This window comes from Hylobates moloch, unplaced genomic scaffold, assembly GCF_009828535.3.
Source record: "Hylobates moloch isolate HMO894 unplaced genomic scaffold, HMol_V3 SCAFFOLD_15, whole genome shotgun sequence".
NCBI lineage: Eukaryota > Metazoa > Chordata > Mammalia > Primates > Hylobatidae > Hylobates > Hylobates moloch.
The window spans coordinates 50,713,018-50,737,648 of NW_026652290.1; the positions used below are offsets into that span (position 1 = coordinate 50,713,018).

Here is a 24,631-nt window from a genome sequence, read left to right on the forward strand (position 1 = left end):
CCCGTCTCTACTAAAAATACAAAAAAATTAGCCGGGCGTGGTGGCGGGCGCATGTAGTCCCAGCTACTCGGAGAGGCTGAGGCAGGAGAATGGCGTGAACCCGGGAGGCGGAGCTTGCAGTGAGCCGAGACTGCGCCACTGCACTCTAGCCTGGGCGACAGAGCGAGACTTCGTCTCAAAAGAAAAAAAAAAAAAAAGTTTGCGACCGATGTAGACCCAGCAAGAGGCTGCGAGCACAAAGTTAAGACTATACTTTCAGAGATTACTTATGTGGTTTACTACTAGAGGGGTTTTTCTGAACATGTAGAGTAGTGGAAGCTATAATGGAAGAGGTGTAGTGTTCTCTTCTGAGCGTTAAAGCGGTTATTGGTGTTACTTTCGTGCAACATGTTGTTAGCTATTGATTGTTCTTCTCTTCGATTTGGAGAGTAAGAAGGAGAGAACACAGTCTGAGTGGTTTTCTTTCTTAGTGGTTCAACGATAGAGATTGGTGTGTTTGGTTGCGTTTGGCATGCTACGAGAAAGTTATTCGCTTTGTTATATTACCTCTTTTTTTTTGAGACGGAGTCTCGCTCTGTCGCCCAGGCTGGAGTGCAGTGGCGCGATCTCGGCTCACTGCAAGCTCCGCCTCCCGGGTTCGCGCCATTCTCCTGCCTCAGCCTCTCCGAGTAGCTGGGACTACAGGCGCCCGCCACCACGCCCGGCTAATTTTTTGTATTTTTAGTAGAGACGGGGTTTCACCGTGGTCTCGATCTCCTGACCTCGTGATCCGCCCGCCTCGGCCTCCCAAAGTGCTGGGATTACAAGCGTGAGCCACCGCGCCCGGCTATATTACCTCTTTTTGCATTTTCTGCCTTTGTCGCTGCCTCTCGACGTCGTTGCCCGCCAGCCCACCACCCCACCCCCAGACCGGGTCTCGAGGTCACTTGTTCTGTCTGGCGCCCAGGCTGGAGTGCAATGGCACAATCTTGGCTCATAGCAACATCTGCCTCCCGGGCTTAAGCGAGTCTCCTGCCTAAGCTCTCGCGAGTAGCCGGGATTACAGGTGCACGCCACGCCCGGCTTTTTTTTTTTTTTTTTTTTGTAGAAACGGGGTGTCACCGTGTTAGCCGGGCTGGGCTCGAACTCCTGATCTCAGGTGATCCGCCCGCCTCGGCCTCCCAAAGTGCTGGGATTACAGGCGTCAACCACTGTGCCCAGTCTTATTTTTTTTAGAGACAGGGTCTTCCCATATTGCCCAGGCTGGTCTCAAGCTCGTAAACTCAAGGGATTGGCCTCCCAAAGTGCTGGGATTACAGGCGTGAGCCACCGCGCTCGGCCAGTGAAGACATACTATTTATTTATTTTATTTTTATTTTTGAGACCGAGTTTCCCTCTTGTTGCCCAGGCTGGAGTGCAAGGGCGCAATCTCAACTCACCACAACCTCTGCCTCCCAGGTTCAAGTGATTCTCCTGCCTCAGCCTCCACAATCACAGCTCACTGCAGCCTCGACCTCCCAGGCTCAAGCAATCCTCCCACCTCGGCCTCCAGAGTAGCTTGGACTACAGGTGCCCACCACTATGTCTGGCTAATTATTTGTATTTTTAGTAGAGATGGGTTTTCGCCATGTTACCAAGGCTGGTCTTGAACTCCTGGACTCAAGCGATCCTCCTGCCTTGGCCTACCAAAGTCCTGGGATTACAGATGTGAGCCACTGCGCCTGACTGAGAACTGTAAGAAATAAATTTGTGTTATTTTTAAGCCACAAAGTCTGTATATTTTGTTATGGAGCCCAAAGAAAGACAAACAGCTTCTTCTAAAGCTAAACATACTCTTTCCATATGATCAGAACTTGTGCCTCTTGGTGCCTACCCAAATGAGTTGAAAATGTATGTCCACACAAAAACCTGCACACCTATGTTTATAGCAGCTTTATCTATAATTGCCAAAACTTGGAACTAAGATGTTCCTAAATAGAGCCAGCGGCTGTGGCTTGTGTCTGTAATCCCTGCTACTTGGGCAGCTGAGGCAGACAGTCACTTGAGATCAGCAGTTTGAGACCAGTCTGGGCAACAAAGTGAGACCCCATCTCTATAAAAAATACTTTTAGGGCCGAGTGGCTCCCAAAGTGCTGGGATTACAGGCGTAAGCCACTACGCCCAGCCACGCGGTGGCTCACACCTGTAATCCCAGCACTTTTTTTTTTTTTTTTTTTTGAGGAGTCTTGCTGTGTCGCCCAGGCTGGAATGCAGTGGCGCAATCTTGGCTCACTGCAGCCTCCGCCTCTCAAGTTCAAGCAGCGTGGAGTGCAATGGCACAATCTGGACTCAGCACAACCTACACCTCCCGGGTCCAAGCGATTCTCTTGCCTCAACCTCCCGAGTAGCTGGGACTACAGGCGTGCGGCACCACACCTGGGTAATTTTTGTATGTTTAGTAGAGATGAGGTTTCACCATGTTGGCCAGGCTGGTCTTGAACTCCTGACCTCAGGTGATCCATCAGTCTTGGCCTCCTAAAGTGCTGGGATTACACGCGTGAGCCACCACGTCCAGTCCAAACTTAATTCTATTTCCAACTTTAATTCCTCTTTGCATATGAGGTGACATATTTACAATTTCCAGGGATTCAGATGTGGACAGCACAGGGGGCCCATTTCTCTGCCCACCACATCCACATACATTGATTTCTCTGGAGTCATTTTACTTGGATAAAGGAATGACAATTAGTATATTCTACTCATTGAATACATTTGTCTTTTGGGACACTGCTAGCTTTCTCTTTAGGAAAGTGCAGAGTAGCAAACACAAAAGTGAGCTGCAGGATGGCAGAAAAAATGGATTTATTCACCCATATAGCAGAAAATTCTGGCTCCAAAGAGATTTCAACTCAGTTTGCTAATGCAATGCTTAATAATACTTCAGAGCGGCCGGGCGCGGTGGCTCACGCCCGTAATCCCAGCACTTTGGGAGGCCAAGGTGAGCGGATCACCTGAGGTCAGGAGTTTGAGACCAGCCTGGCCAACATGGTGAAACCTCGTCTCTACTAAAAATACAAAAATCAGCTGGGCATGGTGGCAGGTGCCTGTAATCCCAGCTACTTGGGAGGCTGAGGCAGGAAAATTGCTTGACCCTGGGAGTCAGATGTTACAGTGAGCTGAGGTTGAGAGTGAGACTCCGTCTCAAAAAAAAAAAAAAAAAAAAGAGAAAAACCCCATAGGCATCTGATATGCAAAATTAAAATGTTCACGTCAAATATGTGTGAGTGTTTCATATGAACTCATCTTGGCACATCGTAATTATCTATTTTGGAAATTTCAGTTGCTGCATGTGGGTAGCTCACATTGGCTGTCTTAATCAGTCAATTCAATATCACATCACAATGCAAGATACCCACCATTGTCTTCTCTTTCTCCTTGGTTATGTGTGTGACTGATAATTTCCCACAGGTTCTGTGTATCGTCCTAACATTGTGGGACCATAACATTAACCCATATTTAACGAACACATCTAAACTCAAACCAATAATTTATCATCGTAGTAAAAATATACAACCAAAATGATGAGACGGCTTTCCCAGGGAAAAGCGCTGTGCGCACAATCATTCTCTAGGCGACTTCATATTTCTTTAGTGCAATTCTCTGGGAACAATGAGAATGCTCTCTCTTTGCTCTTCATCTAGTACCTACTTTTCATGTGCAAAGGTATAGACCCTATTGGGAAATAATGCCTAAAACCACCAACCCCTTGATGGTTTGCTCATAACACTATAAATGAAACTGTTTTCCAAATAATCCATCTTTGTCTATGACCATTGCATCAACGTTTGTGTTATCCTATAAAATTTAGAAGGCCTAGAAGGATGTTTTTGCTTTTTGCAATATAAAAAATGGCCCAGGCCAGGTGCAGTGGCTCACACCTGTAATCCCAGCACTTTGGGAGGTCAAGGCAGGCGGATCATGAGGTCAGGAGATCAAGACCATCCTGACTAACACGGTGAAAACCCCTCTCTCCTAAAAATACAAAAAAAATTAGCCAGGCGTGGTGACGGGTGCCTGTAGTCCCAGCTACTTGGGAGGCTGAGGCAAGAGAATGGCGTGAACCAGGGAGGTGGAGCATGTGGTGAGCCAAGATCGCGCCACTGCACTCTAGCCTGGGTGACAGAGCAAGACTCCATTTCAAAAAAAAAAAAAAAATGGCCTAACAGACATAGATGATATAGACATGGATAGATAGGGGGTTGTATTTTGAAATTTGTATTTTGAAATTCTAAGGGACTTATTTCACTTCAAATTTGAAATTATACTGGTTTTATTTTTTATTTATTTATTTTTTTGAGACAGAGTCTCGCTCTGTCGCCCAGGCTCACAATCTCTGCTCACAGCAAGCTCCGCCTCCCGGGTTCACGCCATTCTGCCTCAGCCTCCCGAGTAGCTGAGACTACAGGCGCCTGCCACTACGCTTGGCTAATTTTTGTATTTTTAGTAGAGACAGGGTTTCATTGTGTTAGCCAGGATGGTCTCGATCTCCCGACCTCATGATCCGCCCGCCTCGGCCTCCCAAAGTGCTCGGATTACAGGCGTGAGCCACCGCGCCTGGCCTATACTGGTTTTAAATGTAACAAATGATAAACCTTATAGAATGACAACACAGTTGAACATGTTATAAAGGCACAGGGTATATCAAATGATGAACCAATCATTTCGTGTTGAGGTTAGTAGTGTTTTTTTGTTTTTTTTTTCCCTGAGACTTCAATTCTAACACCACCACATACTGGGGCTGTTCTCAGACTCTGAGGCTCTGCCCACATCAACCCAGGATGAGAATTTTATTCCTCATACTGTTCTTGGTACTTGTTTGTATCCCATAGTATCCCCCCAAAAGATCATTTTTTATGCTGTTTGTTCTCTTACATTTCATACATGTATCAAAAAGTTATCTTCGTTTTTAAAATACAATTGTATGCTATCTTTTAATCTATGTCCCTATAGAATTATCTTTTTTTTTTTTTTTTTTTTTTTGAGACAGAGTCTCGTGCTCTCACCCAGGCTGGAGTGCAGTGGCGTGATCTCGGCTCGCTGCAAGCTCCGCCTCCCGCGTTCACGCCATTCGCCTGCCTCAGCCTCTCCGAGTAGCTGGGACTACAGGCGCCCGCCACCACGCCCAGCTAATTTTTTGTATTTTTAGTAGAGATGGGGTTTCACCGTGGTCTCGATCTCCTGACCTCGTGATCTGCCCGCCTCGGCCTCCCAAAGTGCTGGGATTACAAGCGTGAGCCACCGCGCCCGGCTGAATTATCTTGATCCATTTACTTTTGTTGTTACAGGCAGATCAGGATAACCTTCCTCTCTCTGGAATAAATGCCATGACCACTGCTCTTTGAGCATTATTTTTCTTAAAATATTTTAAACAGAAATTTATCTAACTTACATTAACCAAATTTCTTTTCGAAGTAATCATATTTCTTTTTTTTTTTTTTTTGAGACAGAGTCTCGCTCTTTCGTCCAGGCTAGAGTGCAGTGGCACGATCTCGGCTCACTGCAAGCTCCGCCTCCTGGGTTCACGCCATTCTCCTGCCTCAGCCTCCCAAGTAACCGGGACGACAGGTGCCCGCCACCACGCCCTGCTAATTTTTTGTATTTTTAGTAGAGATGGGGTTTCATCATGTTGCCCGGGCTGGTCTCGAACTCCTGAGCTCAGGCAATCCACCTGCCTCGGCCTCCCAAAGTGCTAGGATTAAAGGTGTGAACCACTGCGCCTGGCTGAATCTTTTTTAACACAGGCACTGGCCAGAGGAAGTCATATGGTGTGTTAGTCCATTTTGTGCTGCCAGAACAGAATTCCACAGACTGGGCAGCTTATCATGAACAGAAATTTATTGGCTCATGGTTCTGGAGGGTGGCAAGTCCAAGATTAAGGAGCTGGCATCTAGCCCAAGGCTTCTTGCTGCATCATCCCATGACAAAAGGGCAAAGAGAGGATAAGAGACAGCAAGAGGAGACCAAACTCATTTGTTTATAAGGAACCCACTCCTGTGATAATAATGTCAATCCATTCAAGAAGGCAGAGTCTTCATGCCTCTTCACTTCTTAAAGGTCCGACCTCCTAATACTGTCACATTGGGGATCAAGTTTCCAACATGTGAACTTTAGGGGACACAGTTAAACCACAGCATGTGGCCGAGCATGATGCTAATGGAGCAGGGAGGACAGTCCTCTTCCAGAAAGTGGCGGTGCACGCTGTAATAATAATGCAACCCTCCACCACTGGCCTCTGAGAGGAAAATCAGAGGTAACGATTGGTAAAGTAAACCTGCCACCTAACACAGACATCTTTTCCATTCTTCTCAGGGTGACCACATATTGGAAAGCAGGGATGAAGTACTTCCCTAAGGTACAGAGTCAGGAACTGGCAGATCCAGGAAGGAGGGAATCCCTTCTCCATAACACACCCTTAACTTCTTCATCCATTAGTTCCTGGTGGGAGACAGTTCTGACCTACATCCTCACTCCTCAAGGCAGTGTGGAATGTCCAGGGGTGGGGTTGAATCACGGACTCTCTTGGGGCAGCCTCTTTGTATAAGATGAACACCATCTGCCTCAGATTCTAAAGTCATGTCAAAAAGCAAAATTTCTGCCAGGCACAGTGGCTCACGCCTGTAACCCCAGCACTTTGAGAGGTTGAGGCAGGCAGATCGCTTGAGGCCAGGAGTTAGAGACCTGGCTAGAGAAACCCCGTCTCTACTAAAATACAAAAATTAGCTGGGTGTGGCAGTGCATGCCTGTAATCCCAGCTACTCGGGAGGCTGAGGCACAAGAATTGCTTGAACCTGGGAGGCGGAGGTTGCAGTAAGCCGAAATTGCGCCACTGCACTCCAGTGTGGGTGACAGAGTGAGACTCTGTCTCAAAAAAAAAAAAAAAAGCAAAATTTCAACAAATTTAATTTAAAGATTGAATTGGCTTCTATTAGTGATTCATGAATCAGGCAGCTGCTCATCTATGCCACAGAAAAGGTGCTCCCATAGGCTGAGCAGAGGAGATGGGCTTTAAAGGCAGAAAAATGTGGAAGAAGCAGAAACAGGGGATGGGGGAGCGAATTGGTTGTTTCAAAGTTACTTTCATCTAGTTACTAGACGAGGTGGCTTGTGACTGTAATCCTAGCACATTCGGAGGCCAAGGTGGACGGATCACTTGAGGTCAGGAGTTCAAGATCAGCCTGGCCAACATGATGAAACCCTGTCTCTACTAAAAATACAAAAATTATCTGGGCATGGTGGTGGGCATCTGTAATCCCAGCTACTTGGGAGGCTGAGGCAGGAGAATCGCTTGAACCTAGGAGGCGGAGGTTTCAGTGAGCCAAGATCGCACCATTGCACTCCAGCCTGGGCGACAAGAGTGAAACTTCATTAAAAAAAAAGGAACTTTCCTTATAGGGTTAAAGCAGGGGGAATTTCCTTACCACAACAGCTCAAGTAAACTGGGCCCCTTCTAATTGGTTGCAGTGAGTTTCCTATTTTTTGAAAAACTGGCCCATTTCAAAGTTCAGTTTGATATGTGGCACTTAGCACAAGTAACTCCATTCTGGTTTGGTCTTATCTGTTGGGACCTAGAGCAGGAGCTCAGTCCAAATCAATGGCTTCCCATAAATTTCATTTAACAGGCATTTTAGGCATAAACGTTAATTAGGAAGTTTTTTTGTTTCTTGCTTCTTTTTTGAGACAGGTCTCACGCTGTTGCCCAGGTTAGAGTGCAGTGGCTCAATCATGGCACACTGCAGTCTTGCATTCTGAGCTCAAGCAATCCTTCCGCCTCAGACTCCCAAGGACTACAGGCACACGCCATTACACTCAGCTAATTTTTTTTTTTTTTTTTTTTTTTTAGTAGAGAGAGGCTCTCACTTTGTTGCCCAGGCTAGTTTTGAACTCCTGGGCGCAAGGAATCCTCTTGCCTCAGCCTCCCAAAGTGCTGGGATTTGCAGGAGGTAGGGCTCCCCCAAAAAAATGAAAGAAAGAAAGAAAAGAAAAATCAAAGTGCTGGGATTACAGGCATGAACCATTACACCTGGTTGATTAGTTTGTTTAATTATTTATTTTTATTTATTTTTATACATTTTTTGCTAAACATCCTACAATGCACACAATTAGTTTATTTTTTAAAATAATTTTTGACCAGGCGCAGTGGCTCATGCCTGTAATCCCAGCACTTTGGGAGGCCAAGGCGGGCAGATCACCTGAGGTCAGTAGTACAAGACCCACCCTGGCCAACATGGCAAAACCCTGTGTCTACCGAAAATACAAAAACTAGCCAGGCATGGTGGCACACGCCTGTAATCCCGGCTACTTGGGAGGCTGAGGCAGGAGAATTGCTTGAAGTCAGGGGGCTGAGGTTGCAGTGAGCTGAGATCGTGCCACTGCACTCCAGCCTGCAAGAGTGAGATTCCATCTCAAAAAAAAAAAAAAAAAAATCATTTTTACCATGTCAGAACCTACAGTGGCTTTCAACTTACAGCCTATAAGATCTAATCAGAACACACCACTCCCTGTTCCAGCTGTACTGAAAGTCAGTGTCAGTTCCCTTGGGGTACAAAAATTGGGGTAATATTAGGAGTGAAAAATGGATACTAGGGAAGTGACCAGCAATAACCATCATAGTTTACCACCGTAATATGCTCCTCTTACTGTCCCTCTTATGACCTTCTATAGTAAAACACAAGGCCTGGTTCAACAATGCATGTTCCCCTGTGGGCACACAGATAAACTACATTTCCTACTTCTCTTGTAGTGAAGTTGCAGTCATGTGACCGTGTTTTAGCGCAGAATGTGAGCAGAAGTAATTCACATTACATTGAGGCTTGGCTTATAAAAACCTCCCATTCACAATCTCCCATCAGATCCTTATTTTTAAACACTAGCTATAAAAGATATTTTGGAAGTAGTTAAGGAAATTTGATAAGGGACTGACTATTAAATGATACGGAATTTTAAAATTTTTTTACATGCAGTAATGTCTTTTTGGTTATGTAGCATACCCTTATTTTTAGGAAATGCATTAAAACCCACTCCTGTGGTCTTATGGTAACCTTGGACCTCTAGGCAAAAGGTTATTGCAAGACCACAGGAGTGGATTTTAGGTGAGGACTGAATCAAACTCACAATAAACAATCCAGCACTAATGTTCTTAGAAGGGTACGGAACAGGAAGCATAGCAGCAGCTTCTTAGAAAATTTGGACCCTCGGCGGGGGAGTGGTGACTCACATCTGTAATCCCAGCACTTTGGGAGGCTGAGGCAGTTGGATCACTTGAGGCCAGGAGTTTGAGACCAGCTTGGCTAATATGGGGAAGCTAAAAATACAGGCAGAATGAACTGGCCAGTAAACCATATAGGAAATAAAAGCAAAAGATAGATTTCTTTTGCTTTTACTACTAAAAATACAAAAATACAAAAAAGTCTCTACTAAAAATACAAAAATTAGGCCAGACGTGGTGGCTCGTGCCTGTAATATCAGCACTTTGGGAGGCCAAGGCAGGCAAATCACCTGAGGTCAGGAGTTCGAGACCAGCCTGACCAACATGGAGAAACCCCGTCTCTACTAAAAATATAAAATTAGCTGGGTGTGATGGCGCATACCTGTAATCCCAGCTACTTGGGAGGCTGAGGCAGGAGAATCACTTGAACCTGGGAGGTGGAAGTTGCGGTGGGCTGAGATCACATCATTGCACTCCAGCCTGGGCAACAAGAGCAAGTGAATCTCCGTCTCAAAAAAAAAAAAAAAAAAAAACTAGCCAGGCAGGCTGGGTGTGGTGGCTTACACCTGTAATCCCAGCACTTTGGGAGGCTGAGGTGGGCAGATCACAAGGTCAGGAGTTTGAGACCAGCCTGACCAACATGGTGAAACCCCATCTCTACTCAAAATATAAAATTAGCCAGGCATAGTGGCGGGCACCTGTAATACCAGCTACTCAGGAGGCTGAGGCAGGATTAGTAAATTGCTGAGAATAATGTTCCTCCTACTAAGAGGGCTAGCTCATGGCTTCTAAAGAGAGGCGTTAAAGCTGCCAAGAGGACTGTAAGGTGTTAAGAAGTACATGTCTCACTGCTGAGAAGTGAAGCACCAGGGGTGGGGGTAGTCGGGCCCTCTGCCAACCACCACAGCCTGGCAGTCACTACTTTCCTTTCAGGACAACCTGGACTGCAGGGTGTTCCAGGCCCTCCTGGTGCAGTGGGACACCCAGGTGCCAAGGGCGAGCCTGGCAGTGCTGGGTCCTCTGGGCTAACAGGTGAGGTCTTGGGTCCTGCGGTGGGCATGGGGAGTGATGTGTGAAAACCTGCCTAGTCCAGCCCTTATGCCTTCTGTGGTGTCTGTTGTCCAGGATGTCCAGGGAGCCCCGGGGGTCCAGTAGCCGTGGGCCTGAAAGGAAGCAAAGGGGACACAGGTAACAGAGGGTGTGCTGGGTGAGTAGGTGGGCTTGCTGGGTGGCAGGATGGATGGGGAGAAAAACTGCCTCCTGTTAGGCCCACGGAGGAGGCAGAGGGTCTTCTGTGCCTTGGCCTCTGAGGTTCCTGGTTATGGAGGGTAGTTGCCCCTGCCAGGACCTCTTTTTTTTTTTTTGAGATAGAGTCTCGCTCTGTCACCCAGGCTGGAGTGCAGTAGCACAATCTCGGCTCACTGCAAGCTCCGCCTCCCGGGTTCACGCTATTCTCCTGCCTCAGCCTCTCTGAGTAGCTGGGACTACAGGTGCCCGCCACCATGCCCGGCTAATTTTTTTGTATTTTTAGTAGAGATGGGGTTTCACCGTGGTCTTGATCTCCTGACCTCGTGATCCGCCCGCCTCGGCCTCCCAAAGTGCTGGGATTACAAGCGTGAGCCACCGCGCCCGGACGCCGCTGCCAGGATCTCTTAAGCCCAAGGGCCTAGGGCTGTTCTTTCTCTTCTCAGGGCTCATGAAAGGCCTTGAATGCCATGACCAAACCTCCAGCATCAGGGAGGAAAGCAAAGCACCTTGACCATACCATCTGCCTGATCTGCCTCCCAGCTGTATGTTTCTGCTCTCTCCTGCTGACCTTTCATTGGGACCCCCAGGAGGGGGTCCAGGAGTCTGGATTCAGGCTGGAGGGTCCAGAAAACTCTTCTTCCACATTTTTCTAGGGGGGCAGCCTGGGAGCACTGACCCACACTAGCCAAACTCACAAAGACTAGTTTATACCATAATGCCAACCGAGTCTAGGTTATATACCATCATGTCTATTTAGTCTAGGTTGTAAACCATTGTACCAATATAGTCTACTTTATAAGCCAGTTTGGTCCAGTTGCAGTGTGCTCACTTGGTCTAGAAAGTCCAGACCATTGTCACAATGCATAAGACCAATTCCTGCCTTCCTGCCCTCAGACATGCACGGTAGTGCAGTGAACAGAGAGACTGTTGCCAGATGGTGTGGGCACACTCTGATTGGGTATTTCCGCGGAGAACTGTTGCACACATTGGAAAGCCAGGAGCAGGCAGGAGGGGCTATGGGGAGGGCAGGGTTGTGATGTAAAGCTGTGTGTCTGCCAAGGACATCTGTAGACAGTCTGCCTCCACCCCTGTCCTCTGCCTGAGAAGAAGGTCATGCTTGTGTCAGACAACCTGGATGCCCTCACCCCCCATGCTGTGCTAGAGACCACACTGGGACCTTGTCCTCCATAGTTCTAATCGATTGATTGATTCATTCATCACCACCTCCTGGCAAACCTTGGACTATGGGCCCGAGCTTTTGGGTTTTTTTGAAAGCTGTCGGGAGCCATGGCAAGGGCAGCTTTTACACCCTCTCTGTCCTTGTAATCTACCCAGCCCCAGAGCAATTGTGTTTTTTATGGATGGTGTGTCGGTTTGGGAGGTTCCCTACTACCTGATCCCATGTGGATGCCACCTGAAGGCCACCAGCAGGGTCTCACCATGGGAAAGTTTCCATCTGGGTATAGTTGTCAGACCTTCCTGACTTGTTCACCGTCCATTCTGATCTTATAATTCCATTTTCTCTGGACCCCAGTCTCAGAGTCCATCTGACTATGAGACCTGATGCTCTCTTGCCCCTGAACCTTCTGTGTGGTTTCATGGAGATGATTGCTTTCATCTCGGTTGTAAATGGTAGTCACCCTCTGCCCCCACCCCCACTGCCACACTAACGGTTCTCAACTAACCAAGAGTATTGGAGGTAAAACATGATTTTACCCACAGGAGCATTGTGCTCACTCCCCAAGCCCCAAGCCTGTGTCTTCCACAGTCTGAAGGTAGGGAATCCTGCCCTGCCCTTTGCATCCTGGGAGGATTTGCAGAACAAAAGCAGCTCCTGCTAATGAGCATCTTCTTGACACCCAGTGGGACAAGCACCCTTTGTAGCGCAACTTTACAGTCAAACAGCCATTAAGAGATGCAGCCAGGTTCAAATCTAGGCCCATACAAGACAAAGCTTGGGGTCTTATTAGTACAGTCTATCATGAGGTCTCCCTCCCCAGTCCTACCATCACGGTGTGCTGATGAGTGACACCTCCTCCCTTCATCCCAGTTCAGAAAGGATCGGAGCAGAAGGTAGCAGCTTGCACCTAGCCTCCAAGTTGGCATGGTATTTAGGAAAGTTTCCCCAGACTGGGCAAGACAGCAATGGCCCCCTGTCTACAAAACATAAAAAAATTAGCTGGGCATGGTGGCATGTACCTGTAGTCTCAGCTACTCAGGAGGCTGAAGGAGGAGGAGGAGGAAGAAGATCACTTTAGCCAAAGAATTTGAGGCTGCAATGAGCTATAATTGCACACTGCACTCTGGCCTGGGCAACAGAGTGAGACCCTGTCAAAAAGAAAGAAGAAAGAAAGAAATTTTAGCTATTTTGAAATAATATTTGTTTAGAAATAAGGAAGGACTCCACTTCAGCTTGTAATCATGACATTTCTCTTTTTACCATTTACACCTCATGAAATAACATTAGAAGCAGCCAAAACATTTAAACTCCAAAACACCACTCTGATTGGAAATTCTTTATCTCAATGGCCTTTATGTCTAAACTATAACAATGTGAATTTTCCATGCCCTTTTATTTTCCTCTTGGGGCAAAACTGAAGTGCAAATAACTCAAAATCCATTTTCTCATCTGTATTTGAAGATGTTTTACTTTAAAGATAAGCCAAAAAGATCATCCATAATAGCAGTTGAGCCCTATATCATGAATATAATTTCTCAGTTAATTCCATTCCTCATATCTAAGTACTGAGATAGTCCAATAATTTATTAAATTCCACGAAGTCAAATTACTAAATTGTCATTTATAAAACCCTTCCTCATTTTTCTCTAAGTTTCTTAGAGAGCTCTGCAGAAGTCTACACATACCCCAATTTTAAGTCCCTTATCCTTCATCTCACTTCTTACCACAAGGTTGATTTGTTAGTTATTAGCTCAATCCTAAATTTGTCAGGTTGCACCTAGCCTCCAAGCTGACATGGTATTTAGGAAAGTTTCCCCAGACTGGGCAAGACAGCAAATCTCTCTACAAAACATAAAAAAATTAGCTGGGCATGGTGGCATGTACCTGTAGTCTCAGCTACTCAGGAGGGTGAAGGAGGAGGAGGAGGAGGATCACTTGAGCCAAAGAATTTGAGGCTGCAATGAGCTGTGATTGCACACTGCACTCCGGCCTGAGCAAGAGTGAGACCCTGTCAAAAAGAAAGAAGAGAGAGAGAGAGAGACAGGGAGGGAGGGAGAGAAGGAGGAAAGAAGGAAGGAAGGAAGGAAGGAGAGGAGAGAAAGAAAGAAAAGAAAGGGAGAGAGAAAGAAAGAAAAAGAAAAAAGAAAAAGAAAAAGAAAGAAAGAAAAGCAGGAGAAAGAAAGTTTTCTTAATGTATTGGAAATTTCTCCATTTCACTCAGAATCAGGAGATCTGAGCCTCAACTTGAACTTACCCCTGACTAGCTGGGTAACCACAGGCTCAGCTACTTGACATTGCTGAGCCTGTTTCCTTTTCTGTGGCGTGCAAGCAGCGTAGAAGAACACCAGGTCCCTGACAGGTTCACAGCAGTCTGGGTTTGAAATAGGCAGCTTCCCTGGGAGCAGGAACAATTGAAGTCAGAAGACCAGCTCAACACCAAACAACTAGAAGGCATCTGTTTTCTAACTTAACACATGTTTCTTGGGAGAATATTATTTCTGTAAAAACTTTGCGAGTAAATATTTGGAGCCCTCTCAGCTTGATAAGCTTGTGGTACTCATGGAAAGCCAGCTTGCTTATGGTTAAGAAGAAAAATCCAGCATTTATTTGCTCTCCAGTGTAGTTTTACAACATGCAGCTCTAGAACCTATTTTTTAGCCATTTCTCCCTCTACTGTGCAGGAGCTGATCCTATCAGGTTGCTGCCCTGATTTATAGTGAAGTAATTACTAGTTCCTCCATCGATTAGTCCATGAACAACCACTCAGCCAGTGTTCTCTTAGAGTCCAGTGAGGCTTGGAGAGAAATCACACAGACCTCAATTATAATTTCCAATACCCATTAAACACATATCAGAAGGCATTTCATCAAGGTCCAACCTCTGCCATATGAACTTTGGGTCTGGGACGGTTCAGACATGAGAGGGGCTGTGAGCTCCTATAGAGACAAGGAAGGCTGCTCGTACGAGGTGGGCTGTGAACTGGTCCCTCAAGAACGAGTGAGAGTTGTTTAGGGCAGTGCTACTCAAAATGTGGTCCTGAGACTTGCAGAATTAGCATCACCTGGGAACTTGTTAGTACTGTGGATTCTTGGATTCCCACTCCAGTTCCACTAAATCAGTGACTCTGGTGGGACCTAGCAAGTTGTTTACTAACAAGAGGCATCCAGATGATTCTGATATATACTCTAGTTTGACTACTCCTCTTTTAGGGGGAAGAAATGGCCTCAGGGAGGCCGGAGGTGTCTTGGGAACCAAGCGAAACTCCAGAGAGGAGTGAGCCTAGTACTAGTGGAACAAAGGTGCCTTCAGGGAACACTGGGAGGCTGGGCCTGGGTGACAGCCCCGACTTCCCCCATTCACTCCTATATGACCTGGAATAACTCACCTAGCATCTCTGAGTGTGTACTTTCTCCTCCGTAAAGGAGGGAAATCACACTGCCTTGGAGGGTATCTGAAAGATCAAACAAGGTAATGGACTTGTAAAGCCCCTGGCACAGTGCCTGGCACAATGCAGGCAGCAGAAAATGCTGAGTCCCCTGGAGGTGAGGAGCTAGGAAGGGAGAATGTGGGAAATGAAGAGGGAGGGTCAGGCTTGGGGCCATGGACTTAGTGAACAGGGGCTTTCCTATGATTCCTGTCTTTAGAGGGCGTTTGCTGTTCAGTGCTTTAGGGGACAGTTGGAGGGGTGCATCTCTTTGGGTGGTCACAATAAAGGGAGGTCACAGTGTTTTGAGGCCCCTTCTGCTTACCTGCATGTGAACAGCGTATGTCAAGATTGGTGGGGAGAGGGCCGGGCGCGGTGGCTCACGCCTGTAATCCCAGCACTTTGGGAGGCCGAGGCGGGCGGATCACGAGGTCAGGAGATCGAGACCGTCCTGGCTAACACGGTGAAACCCTGTCTCTACTAAAAATACAAAAAATTAGCCGGGCGTGGTGGCGGGCGCCTGTAGTCCCAGCTAATCGGGAGGCTGAGGCAGGAGAATGGCGTGAACCCAAGAGGCGGAGCTTGCAGTGAGCCAAGATCGCGCCACTGCACTCCAGCCTGGGAGACAGAGCGAGACTCTGTCTCAAAAAAAAAAAAAAAAAAAAAAAAAGATTGGTGGGGAGAAAGACCACCATCTATATATCTATGATGGCGATGAAGCAGGAAACAGTCCACATCCACACTCTTGGCCCCTTCTAACTGCATCCCAGAGGGTGCCATGTTGCAGAAATCTCTACCTTAAGAGCGTGTCCCTAGAGGCAGGGTTCAGGGACCCCAAGACACTGTAACCTCCCTGGATGTGGACTGTTTCCTACTTCATCACCATCATAGACACATAGAATGTGATCTTTTGCCCAACCCATCTTGACATATGCTGTTCAGATGCAGGTAAGCAGAAGGGAAATATCTGTCGCTTCTCCTGGGCAATCTCAGCTAAGTCCTTCAGGTCAATATCAGACATCTGCTGGGTGCTAGCTGTGCAGCAATCTTGGTGCTCATGTGTGGCCTCAACCTCAGTACCTGAGATGCTCCCCACCTGGAGGGGACACAGGACACTGTGGGTCCTGTGACATCATTTATTCAGCACTGGCCAGGCACTGGTCTCAGCACTTGACACATACGATTTCATTTCAGCCTCACGACTGCCTCAGAAGGCAACAAGGAGACTCAGAGAAGGAAACTGAGGCTCAGAGCAGGGACACCTGGCTCAAGGCCGCAAAGTCGGTATAAGACAGAAGTGGACTCGAGTCCGGGCTGTCAGACTTTAGAACCACTTTGCTTTACCGCCTTGGGAGAAAGGATATCATGTCATGGGAGAGGGAGGGAAGGCTTCACAGGTGGTGACATCTGACATCTTTGCAGAGTTTACAAGCTAAATGTGAGTTCTCCAGGTGAACCAAAGGGGTGAGGCATTCTATTCAGAGGGACAGGTGTGTGCACAAATGGCCCTGTGTAAGCTGGGGCCTGTCTGCCAGGGGCTGGCCTCTAAGGCACCTCCAGCGGTTACAAAAACCTATCCCAGTCTCAGTTCTGTCCCTTTCTCTAACACGAGGAACAGAAGGAGCTGCCCTCTCAGAATCTTCTGGTGCTTCCTGCTTCTCTTGTTGCCCAGGTCTGCAGCAGCAGCTCCCAGCCCCTTGGCTCTCTGGCCCTCCTCCCCAGGCAGCGCCAAGCCTGGCGGTGGGATCTGAAATGCCCCTGGAGTCACAACTTCTCTTGCTCATTATTCCAAGAAGGGGCCCTGAAGAGGCCTGCCAGCCCCTTGCCTCGCCCTCCACTGACCAGCACACTGCAGGTGCTTGGGAAATCCAGGGATTGAAGTAAGGGCAGGCAGAAACTTCCCCGAGGCAACTGTAAGGAGGACTGAGCTCCGTGCTTGGCCGGGGGCACAGATACTTATGACTCACTGTTGTTGTTCCCCTTGTTACCCTCTAGTAACTGTTATTTTTATTTATTTATTTATTTTTTTGAGACGGAGTCTCGCTCTGTCGCCCAGGCTGGAGTGCAGTGGCACAATCTCGGTTCACTGCAAGCTCCGCCTCCCGGGTTCACGCCATTCTCCTGCCTCAGCCTCTCCGAGTAGCTGGGACTACAGGCGCCCGCCACCACGCCTGGCTAATTTTTTTTTTTTTTGTATTTTTAGTAGAGACGGGGTTTCACCGTGGTCTCAATCTCCTGACCTCGTGATCCACCCGCCTCGGCCTCCCAAAGTGCTGGGATTACAAGCGTGAGCCACTGCGCCCGGCTAGTAACTGTTATTGATAGTCAATAATGAGCTTGCATTTTCCCAAGTTTGTGTAACTGCCTTGAGGAGTCCTATTTCTCTGAAATAAAATAAATATTGGCACTTAAAACCAAGAGGACATGATCTTGCTAAATGAACAAACTATTATCTCACAGTGACCCAGCAGGGTGCTGGGGACAATGGGTCTTCCATGAAAGTTTACTGAAAAAAAGGATGAATGGATGGAAAGAAGGAAGAAAGGGGGACCTTTAACATTAACTACAGTAGGATCATTACCAATGATTGTGGTTATTATTTTTCCATTTTCTGGACATGAGACTCTTCAGCCACATGAATCTTTAGCCACTGGGGGCCACAATGAAATAAACCAACAAATACTTGTAGAGCATCTACTATGGGTGAGGACCCCCAAAGTTCCTGGTGGCCACTGAGCCCCCTCCACAGTCTTTTGGCAATAAAGATAACTTTATTTACCAAATATCTCCCAATTCTCTTCCAATATAAATGCAATGGCAGCGAATGGGATTGGATTTAGACGCCAGGTCAGGTTACTGGTGGGCAGGGAAGGCCAGCTGTGCATCTGGGGTCTGCCTAATCCAGGCTTTCATCCAGTACTTTGCTGTTTCATCCCCAACACACCTGTTCTCATTCATCTGCAGACGATCTCTTTTTACAATCTGCTGAAGAGGCTTTAAACGTGGAGAACCAATGTATCTTTCCATCTGCATTAATCAGACAAAAGGTAGAGGTTGTCTAAGATTAAAAATGTCTAATATCTAAGTTTTATGATCTCCCCCCCCCTTTTTTGTTTTGATCTTAGGACTTCAAGGACAGCAAGGAAGAAAAGGAGAATCAGGAGTTCCAGGTAAAGGGCTGGCTGCATTTTCATCCCTCGGAGTGATGACGGGGAAGGCCTGCCTGCTCAGAGGGCAGGTCTTGTTGACTTTGAACGCACAGCTGTGACCTTCTCCCAAAGTAGAGGTTAAGACTCCAGGGCTCTGTCACTCAAGCCTCAGATTTCTCTGCTGCAAAACCTGGGAACAACAGGAACTCAGCATCCTGAGGGGTATAGCATGTGGGGCAGGCGCTGAGGATGGCAAAGGGGAAAAATGTCAGGAGAGCTGTGGGTGCAGGCGGAGGCTCCAGGCTGTGCAGCTGCCATGGAGCTGTGTCCCTTCTGCTCCATCCACGGCTGCTGCTTCCCCACCTCAGCTGTGGCCCATTTGCCTCTTCTTCTTGGCCCCCAAGCCTCTCCTCTCTGCCTCCCGCTGCCTGTTGCTGGGCTTTCTTATTCTTATCCTCACCTCCAGAGCCTGTGCGTCAGTTGGGTACTGAGCTGGCACCAGCTGCAGGGTGTTTCTAGGCCTCTCAACAGCCCTACCCCTGTGAGTGCAAAAGTGAGATTTTTCAGACACATTTCTTGAGCAACTTTTCTTCCTCACAAGCTAGATATTCTATTACCATTTTGTGTTTTGTTTTGTTTTTTCAATTTTTTTAGAGACAAAGTCTCTGTGTCACCCAGGTCTGAGTGCAGTGGTGCCAGGATAGCTCACTGCAGACTTGGCCTCCCGGGCTCAAGTGATCCTCCCACCTTGGCCTCCCAAAGCATTGGGATTACAGGAGTAAGCCACTGTACCTGGCCTCTGTTACTATTTCAGTTCACTAAAGGACACATCGAGGCTTAGAAAAATTCCAGCAAATTCTCCCAGCATGGCCAGAACTTCCACATAACTATGTAATTCCAGAAGGACCAACAATCTGTGGAATACCACCAGCTATTTTAGCCTGCCTGCAGCATTTACCTAAGAGTTGAGAGATCAGTGCAGCCCCCGTATGGACCACAGACAGGCTGAAATTCAGATAGCCCAGCCATGGGGGAGGTCTGGCAGTTAAGGATAACTCATTTATTAAACAGCAAGGCCCTTGGGTCTCTCTTGGGAAGGCAAAGCAGGGCACCTGACCAGGGCAGTATCTCTCCTTCCAGGCCCTGCAGGTGTGAAGGGAGAACAGGGGAGCCCGGGGCTGGCAGGCCCCAAGGGGGCCCCTGGACCAGCTGGCCAGAAGGGAGACCAGGGAGTGAAAGGTAAGCCCTCTGCATCTGATTCCTTGGTTCTTAGGACTATGCTTTACAGCCAATTCTTTACCTTAAAATAAGAAAGGCCCTGTTTAAGAGTTTTGGGGGTTTTCAGAACCCAGGAGGGTAAAGGTTTATTTCCTTAATTGACAGGTCTTGCGCTGGGGGTTGCCCTAGGCATGGAGCACACAGCAGTGGGTTAGGCGCAGCTGTAGCATCTGAGGCAGGGGCATGAACGTGCACTTGAGCCATGCCCCACGACCCAATGCCCCTAGACGGTTTCCATGAAGGAGATGAGCCCATCCCACTCCATGTTGCTGACCAGACCAAGTGTCTCTCACCAATCTAACTTCAACCCCTCTTGCTGTAGCTCAGGCCCGTTTCTTCCTGCTCAATCATTGACACCCGCAGGACGTCCCGTCCCCATAATGCCAGGCCACAGGCGAGACCCAGGGAGAGTCTGACCACCCCCACCTCTCCACCCGCTTCCCACTCCTGCAAATGCAGGCAAAGGCATCCTGCCTGGGTTTCTTTCAGACCGTGTGGGTTTTCTCCTCATGACAGGATCTTCTGGGAAGAAAGGAGTAAAGGAAGAAAAAGGTGAAAGAGGTAATCACTATTTATATTCTCTTTAATGTGTGCCTTAAAGTCAATTCTGTACCTGAAAATTGTGTGTGTTGGGGGAACAGACCTTGGTTCTCAAATAAATTTCTCATTTTGGGGAAGAGCTGAGGGTCTAGTCCCTTGAATGAGCCTGCCCACAGCACAGAACAGCAGTTTCCCTCCCCAGCCACTCTCTCCCTTCCTTCCTTCTCTCCCTTTCTTCCCCCCTTCTACTTCTTCCTTTCCTTTTCTCTCTCCCTCCCTCCCTTCCTCCCCTTTTCCTTCTTTCCTCTCCCTCCCTCCTTCCTTTCCCTCTCTCCCTCCATTCTTTGCTTCCTTCCTTCTCTTTTCTCAACTTTTCTTTTCTTCTCTCCACAACACACGACAAGATGTAGTGTATGCGATTTGCAAACCAGCCACAGGGGCACCTGCCCCCCTGGCCTTGTGCCTGAAGGTCCCAGGAGGACCCATGTGCACGGAGGCTGCATGCCAGGTTGGGTTGGTACTGTAAAGTGGGATCTTCCAGGCTCTGGTGACAGTCAAGCAGAGGCATTTCTTTTCCTTAACTGTAGAACTCCAAAATGAAAAGAAAGAGCCTGCACTTACCCAAAGCCCCAAGGGGGCTTCCTCGCCTCTCCCACGTGTGTTTCTTCACCCAGGTGAAAACGCAGTGTCTGTCAGGATTGTCGGCAGTAATAACCGAGGCCGGGCTGAAGTTTACTACAGTGGTACCTGAGGGACCATTTGCGATGATGAGTGGCACAATTCTGATGCCACTGTCTTCTGACGCATGCTGGGTTACTCCAGAGGAAGGGCCCTGTATAAAGTGGGAGCTGGTAAGTGAGTCACCAGCCAGGGGCCTCTTCCCCAGAGGTGTGGATGTGGCTTTCTCTCGCTGGTGGGGTGTTGGCAAGTGACTCAGTGTGGTTTTCCTTGAAAGAAAAGTATTCGTCCAAGCAACCAAAAAGCTCCTGCAGCGCAGGGCGCTCCAGGTATGCATCCTTCCAGCTTGGCAACCCCAGCAGAAAGTTGGCCTGTCTTCTCCAGCACTGACAGTGAAGGCTGGCCCGGCTTCGGTCAATGTCTGTCCAGCCCTGGAGTCAGAATGCCACATGGCTGAGGGTGTTTGCCGGGGATGGCTCTCCAAAGGACAGCTGAGTTGATGGAACTGGAAGAATACAGAGAAGATTCAGGACAGGCAAACACAGACATTCACTGCAGCTGTCTGCAAACCAGCAGCCTGGATTGACCAGCAGTCTTGGCTGTGATCATCTGTAAAGAGAAGATGGGAAGGGAAGAGAAAACAAATCAGAGCAGGGACTCACTAAAATTTGGGGAAAATGTCTTCAGATGCTGGAGACTCAGCCTATGTCTTTCAGCCAAAAGTTCAAACCTTGAGCAAAGGAGTTAAGTCCCCAGGCAGAGCCCTTTTCTCTGGCCATAGGAGCTGGCCCAGCAGGACACCAGGCCAGTTCCCCTTGCTCCCAACCCCAAGTGCTCCCTGTCCTTACCCCGACCCAAAGCAAATGACCGCTTTAGAACAGGGCAATGGCTTGATTACAGACGCAGGTGAGGAAGGTGGACGCAGCAGGAGTGAATTAGCAGGGAGGAGACTTAACTCTGGGACACCCACCTAGGAAGATATTTCAAATACAGTGGGGTTTAAGTATTAGATATCTGCATGAGACTTTTGTCAAAGGGCAGAGAATAGAACGGAGGCAGAGTCATTATAAAACAACAACACCAACAGCAACAAAAACAGGCTAAGCCAGCCATCAGCACATTGGGCCCGAATGGGCCAGAATAAGTGAGAGAATTCAGCAGTCTACCCCAGATGGAAGCTCCCAGGCACACACATGGCTGCTTTGCTTTGACTCTAATCCTACCCGTCTTGCTCTCTCTCTTGCTTTGTGATGGGAAGATGTGAAGAACTTTTCACATCTTCTCCCAATGTATCAGCTACTCTTTGCTTTCTGCTTCCCCTTTCCTAGCTAGCACTTTGGGAGATCAAGGTCAGGAGATCAAGGCCATCTTGGCTAACACGGTGAAACCCCGTCTCTACTAAACAATACAAAAAAAGTTATCAGCCAGGCATGGTGGTGGCCGCCTGTAGTCCCAGGTACTCAGGAGGCTGAGGCAGGAGAATGGTGTGAACCCGGGAGTCGGAGGTTGCAGTGAGCTGAGATTACGCCATTGCACTCCAGCCCGAGGGACAAAGCAAGACCCCGTCTCAAAAAAAGACGAAGAAAAAAAATAGGAAGCAAGCTGGGTATGTGCGTTTAGAGGTGCTGTACATTTTCAGCATTATAAATGAATAGAGATGAGTGCAATCGTTTTTTTGGTCCATAGATTTTTGGTATCTTAACTAGTTTTGGATCTCTTCCACTAAAGGAACTGCCTGTTGAACGTTGTTAGGAATGTAAGTACTGAAGATAAACTGCCTGGGTTTGAATTTTGTTTTGTCCCTTGCACCCTGCCTGGCTTCAAATCCTAGCTCTGCTTATTAAGTTCTTTTAAGGGGATCATCTTTGAGCAAATGTCTTAGCTTCTGTTTTCCCAAGTAAATGGACACAATAGTTGCTACTTTGTGAAAGATTCATGTAACTGACTAGCGTTTACCAAGTAGCATCAGTGTTTAGTCATTGTTGATTCTGCAGTTGGACTGTGAGGGGGTGCTGGGGTGGGGGGTGGTGTGTGTGTGTAGCACTTAATTGCATGCAGAAAGGAAAACATATTTTTGATAACTGAGAGGCAGTTTTCTCTGCTTTTGTGTCAAAAGGGAAGAAGGGAATTTGGAGTGGGAAACGAATTCTCTTTAATACTAAGCTCTCTTCCACAAAACCAGAGGTAGATAGAATGTGCAATAATTTACAGAATTTCTAGACTTCAACAATCTGATTTTTTAAAATATATTTTTATTTTTTCAGGTTGAGAGTGAGCTATTAAAATTAATCTGTGGTGACATTCTGGATGCACTGGACAAACACCTCATTCCAGCAGCTACCACTGGCAAGTCCAAGGTTTTCTATTATGAAATGTAGGTTCTATACTAGAAAGGAAAATGTAAGATTAAAAGTTGGCCTTTTTAGAATCATGACTTTCTTCTATGTAGGTTTCCAACTTTTATTTAAAAATAATTGTTTAATGTTAGAAGGATAGTTAATGTTGGAATAAAAAGATGGTCAGGCTATTATAAAAATGTATTAGCCTTTGTTTTACTTACTTATATTCTTTTGCTTTCATGGGACTTATCTCATTCCCATCCCCCAAACGGCCACACATTGCACAGTGCTGGCTGCATGTTTCATGCAGAAATTTTATTTTATGATTAATACACTCGTGCCATTTCTTGGAACCATTTGCTTGTTTAATTCTAGTCTTTCAAGTGATAATTTTGTTGATATTTAGAGGCTCCTCAGTGAATTTCTGTGGGACTTTGGTTATATTTAATAAGGAAAATAATATGAGATGTCTAAGAAAAAAAAGAAACAAGGCCAATTATTCCTGAGAGCGTTTAAAATTATTGAAGTACACTTGTTAATTGTTAGTATAGAACCTACATTTCGTAATAGAAAACCTTGGACTTGCCAGTGGTAGCTGCTGGAATAAGGTGTTTGTCCAGTACATCCAGAACGTTGCCACAGATTTTTAGCTCAGTCTCAACCTGAAAAAATAAAAGTAAATTTAAAAAAAAATCAGATTGTTGAAGTCTAGAAATTCTGTAAATTATTACACATTCTATGTACCTCTGATTTTGAGGAAGAGAGCTTAGTATTGAACAGAATTCGTTTCCGTCTCCAAACTCCCTTCTCCCTTTTTGACACAAAAGCAGAGAAAAGCGGCCTCTCGGTTATCAAAAGTATCTTTTTCTCCATACCAACACACAGTCCAACTGCAGAATCACCAATGACTGAAACTGAACACTGATGCTACTGGGTAAATGCTAGTCAATTACATGAATCTTTCACAAGGTAGCAACTATTGTGTCCATTTACTTGGGAAAACAGAAGCTAAGACATTTGCTCAAAGATGATCCCCTTAAAAGAACTTAATAAGCAGAGATAGGATTTGAAGCCAGGCAGGGTGCAAGGGACAGAACAAAATTCAAACCCAGGCAGTTTGCCTTCAGTTTACATTCCTAACAACGTTCAACAGGCAATCCCTTTAGTGGAAGAGATCCAAAACTAGTTATCAAAAATCTGTGGACCAAAGTAACTATTGCCACTCATCTCTATTCATTTATAATGCTGAAAATGTACAGCACCTCTAAACGCACATACCTGGTTTGCTTTTTTTTTTTTTTTTGAGACGGAGTCTCGCTGTCGCCCAGGTTGGAGTGCAGTGGCGCGATCTCGGCACTGCAGGCTCCGCCCCCCGGGATTCAAGCCATTCTCCTGCCTCAGCCTCCCGATTAGCTGGGACTACAAGCGCCTGCCACCTCGCCCGGCTAATTTTTTGTATTTTTAGTAGAGACGGGGTTTCACCGTGTTAGCCAGGATGGTCTCGATCTCCTGACCTCGTGATCCGCCCGCCTCGGCCTCCCAAAGTGCTGGGATTACAGGCGTGAGCCACCG

General features: G+C 47.1%; 2 long non-coding RNA genes and 1 other non-coding gene across 3 annotated transcripts; 1 reads left to right on the top strand and 2 right to left on the bottom strand.

The window, feature by feature from the left end:
• The first annotated feature begins 243 nt into the window (after positions 1–243).
• LOC116484419 (small nucleolar RNA U3) lies at positions 244–458 on the top strand. Its single transcript, XR_004252577.1, has one exon. It is a non-coding gene; the product is annotated as a small nucleolar RNA U3 (small nucleolar RNA).
• A 9,135-nt stretch (positions 459–9,593) lies between these two features.
• On the bottom strand, positions 9,594–13,606 carry LOC131381381 (uncharacterized). The gene is made up of 3 exons (XR_009210093.1): positions 13,536–13,606; positions 12,671–12,799; positions 9,594–10,386 (listed from the first exon to the last, which is right to left on the bottom strand). It is a non-coding gene; the product is annotated as an uncharacterized LOC131381381 (long non-coding RNA).
• Positions 13,607–18,114: 4,508 nt separating this feature from the next.
• LOC131381379 (uncharacterized) lies at positions 18,115–23,751 on the bottom strand. Its single transcript, XR_009210091.1, has 4 exons — positions 23,618–23,751; positions 20,664–21,329; positions 19,929–20,021; positions 18,115–19,138 (listed from the first exon to the last, which is right to left on the bottom strand). It is a non-coding gene; the product is annotated as an uncharacterized LOC131381379 (long non-coding RNA).
• Positions 23,752–24,631: the final 880 nt, after the last annotated feature.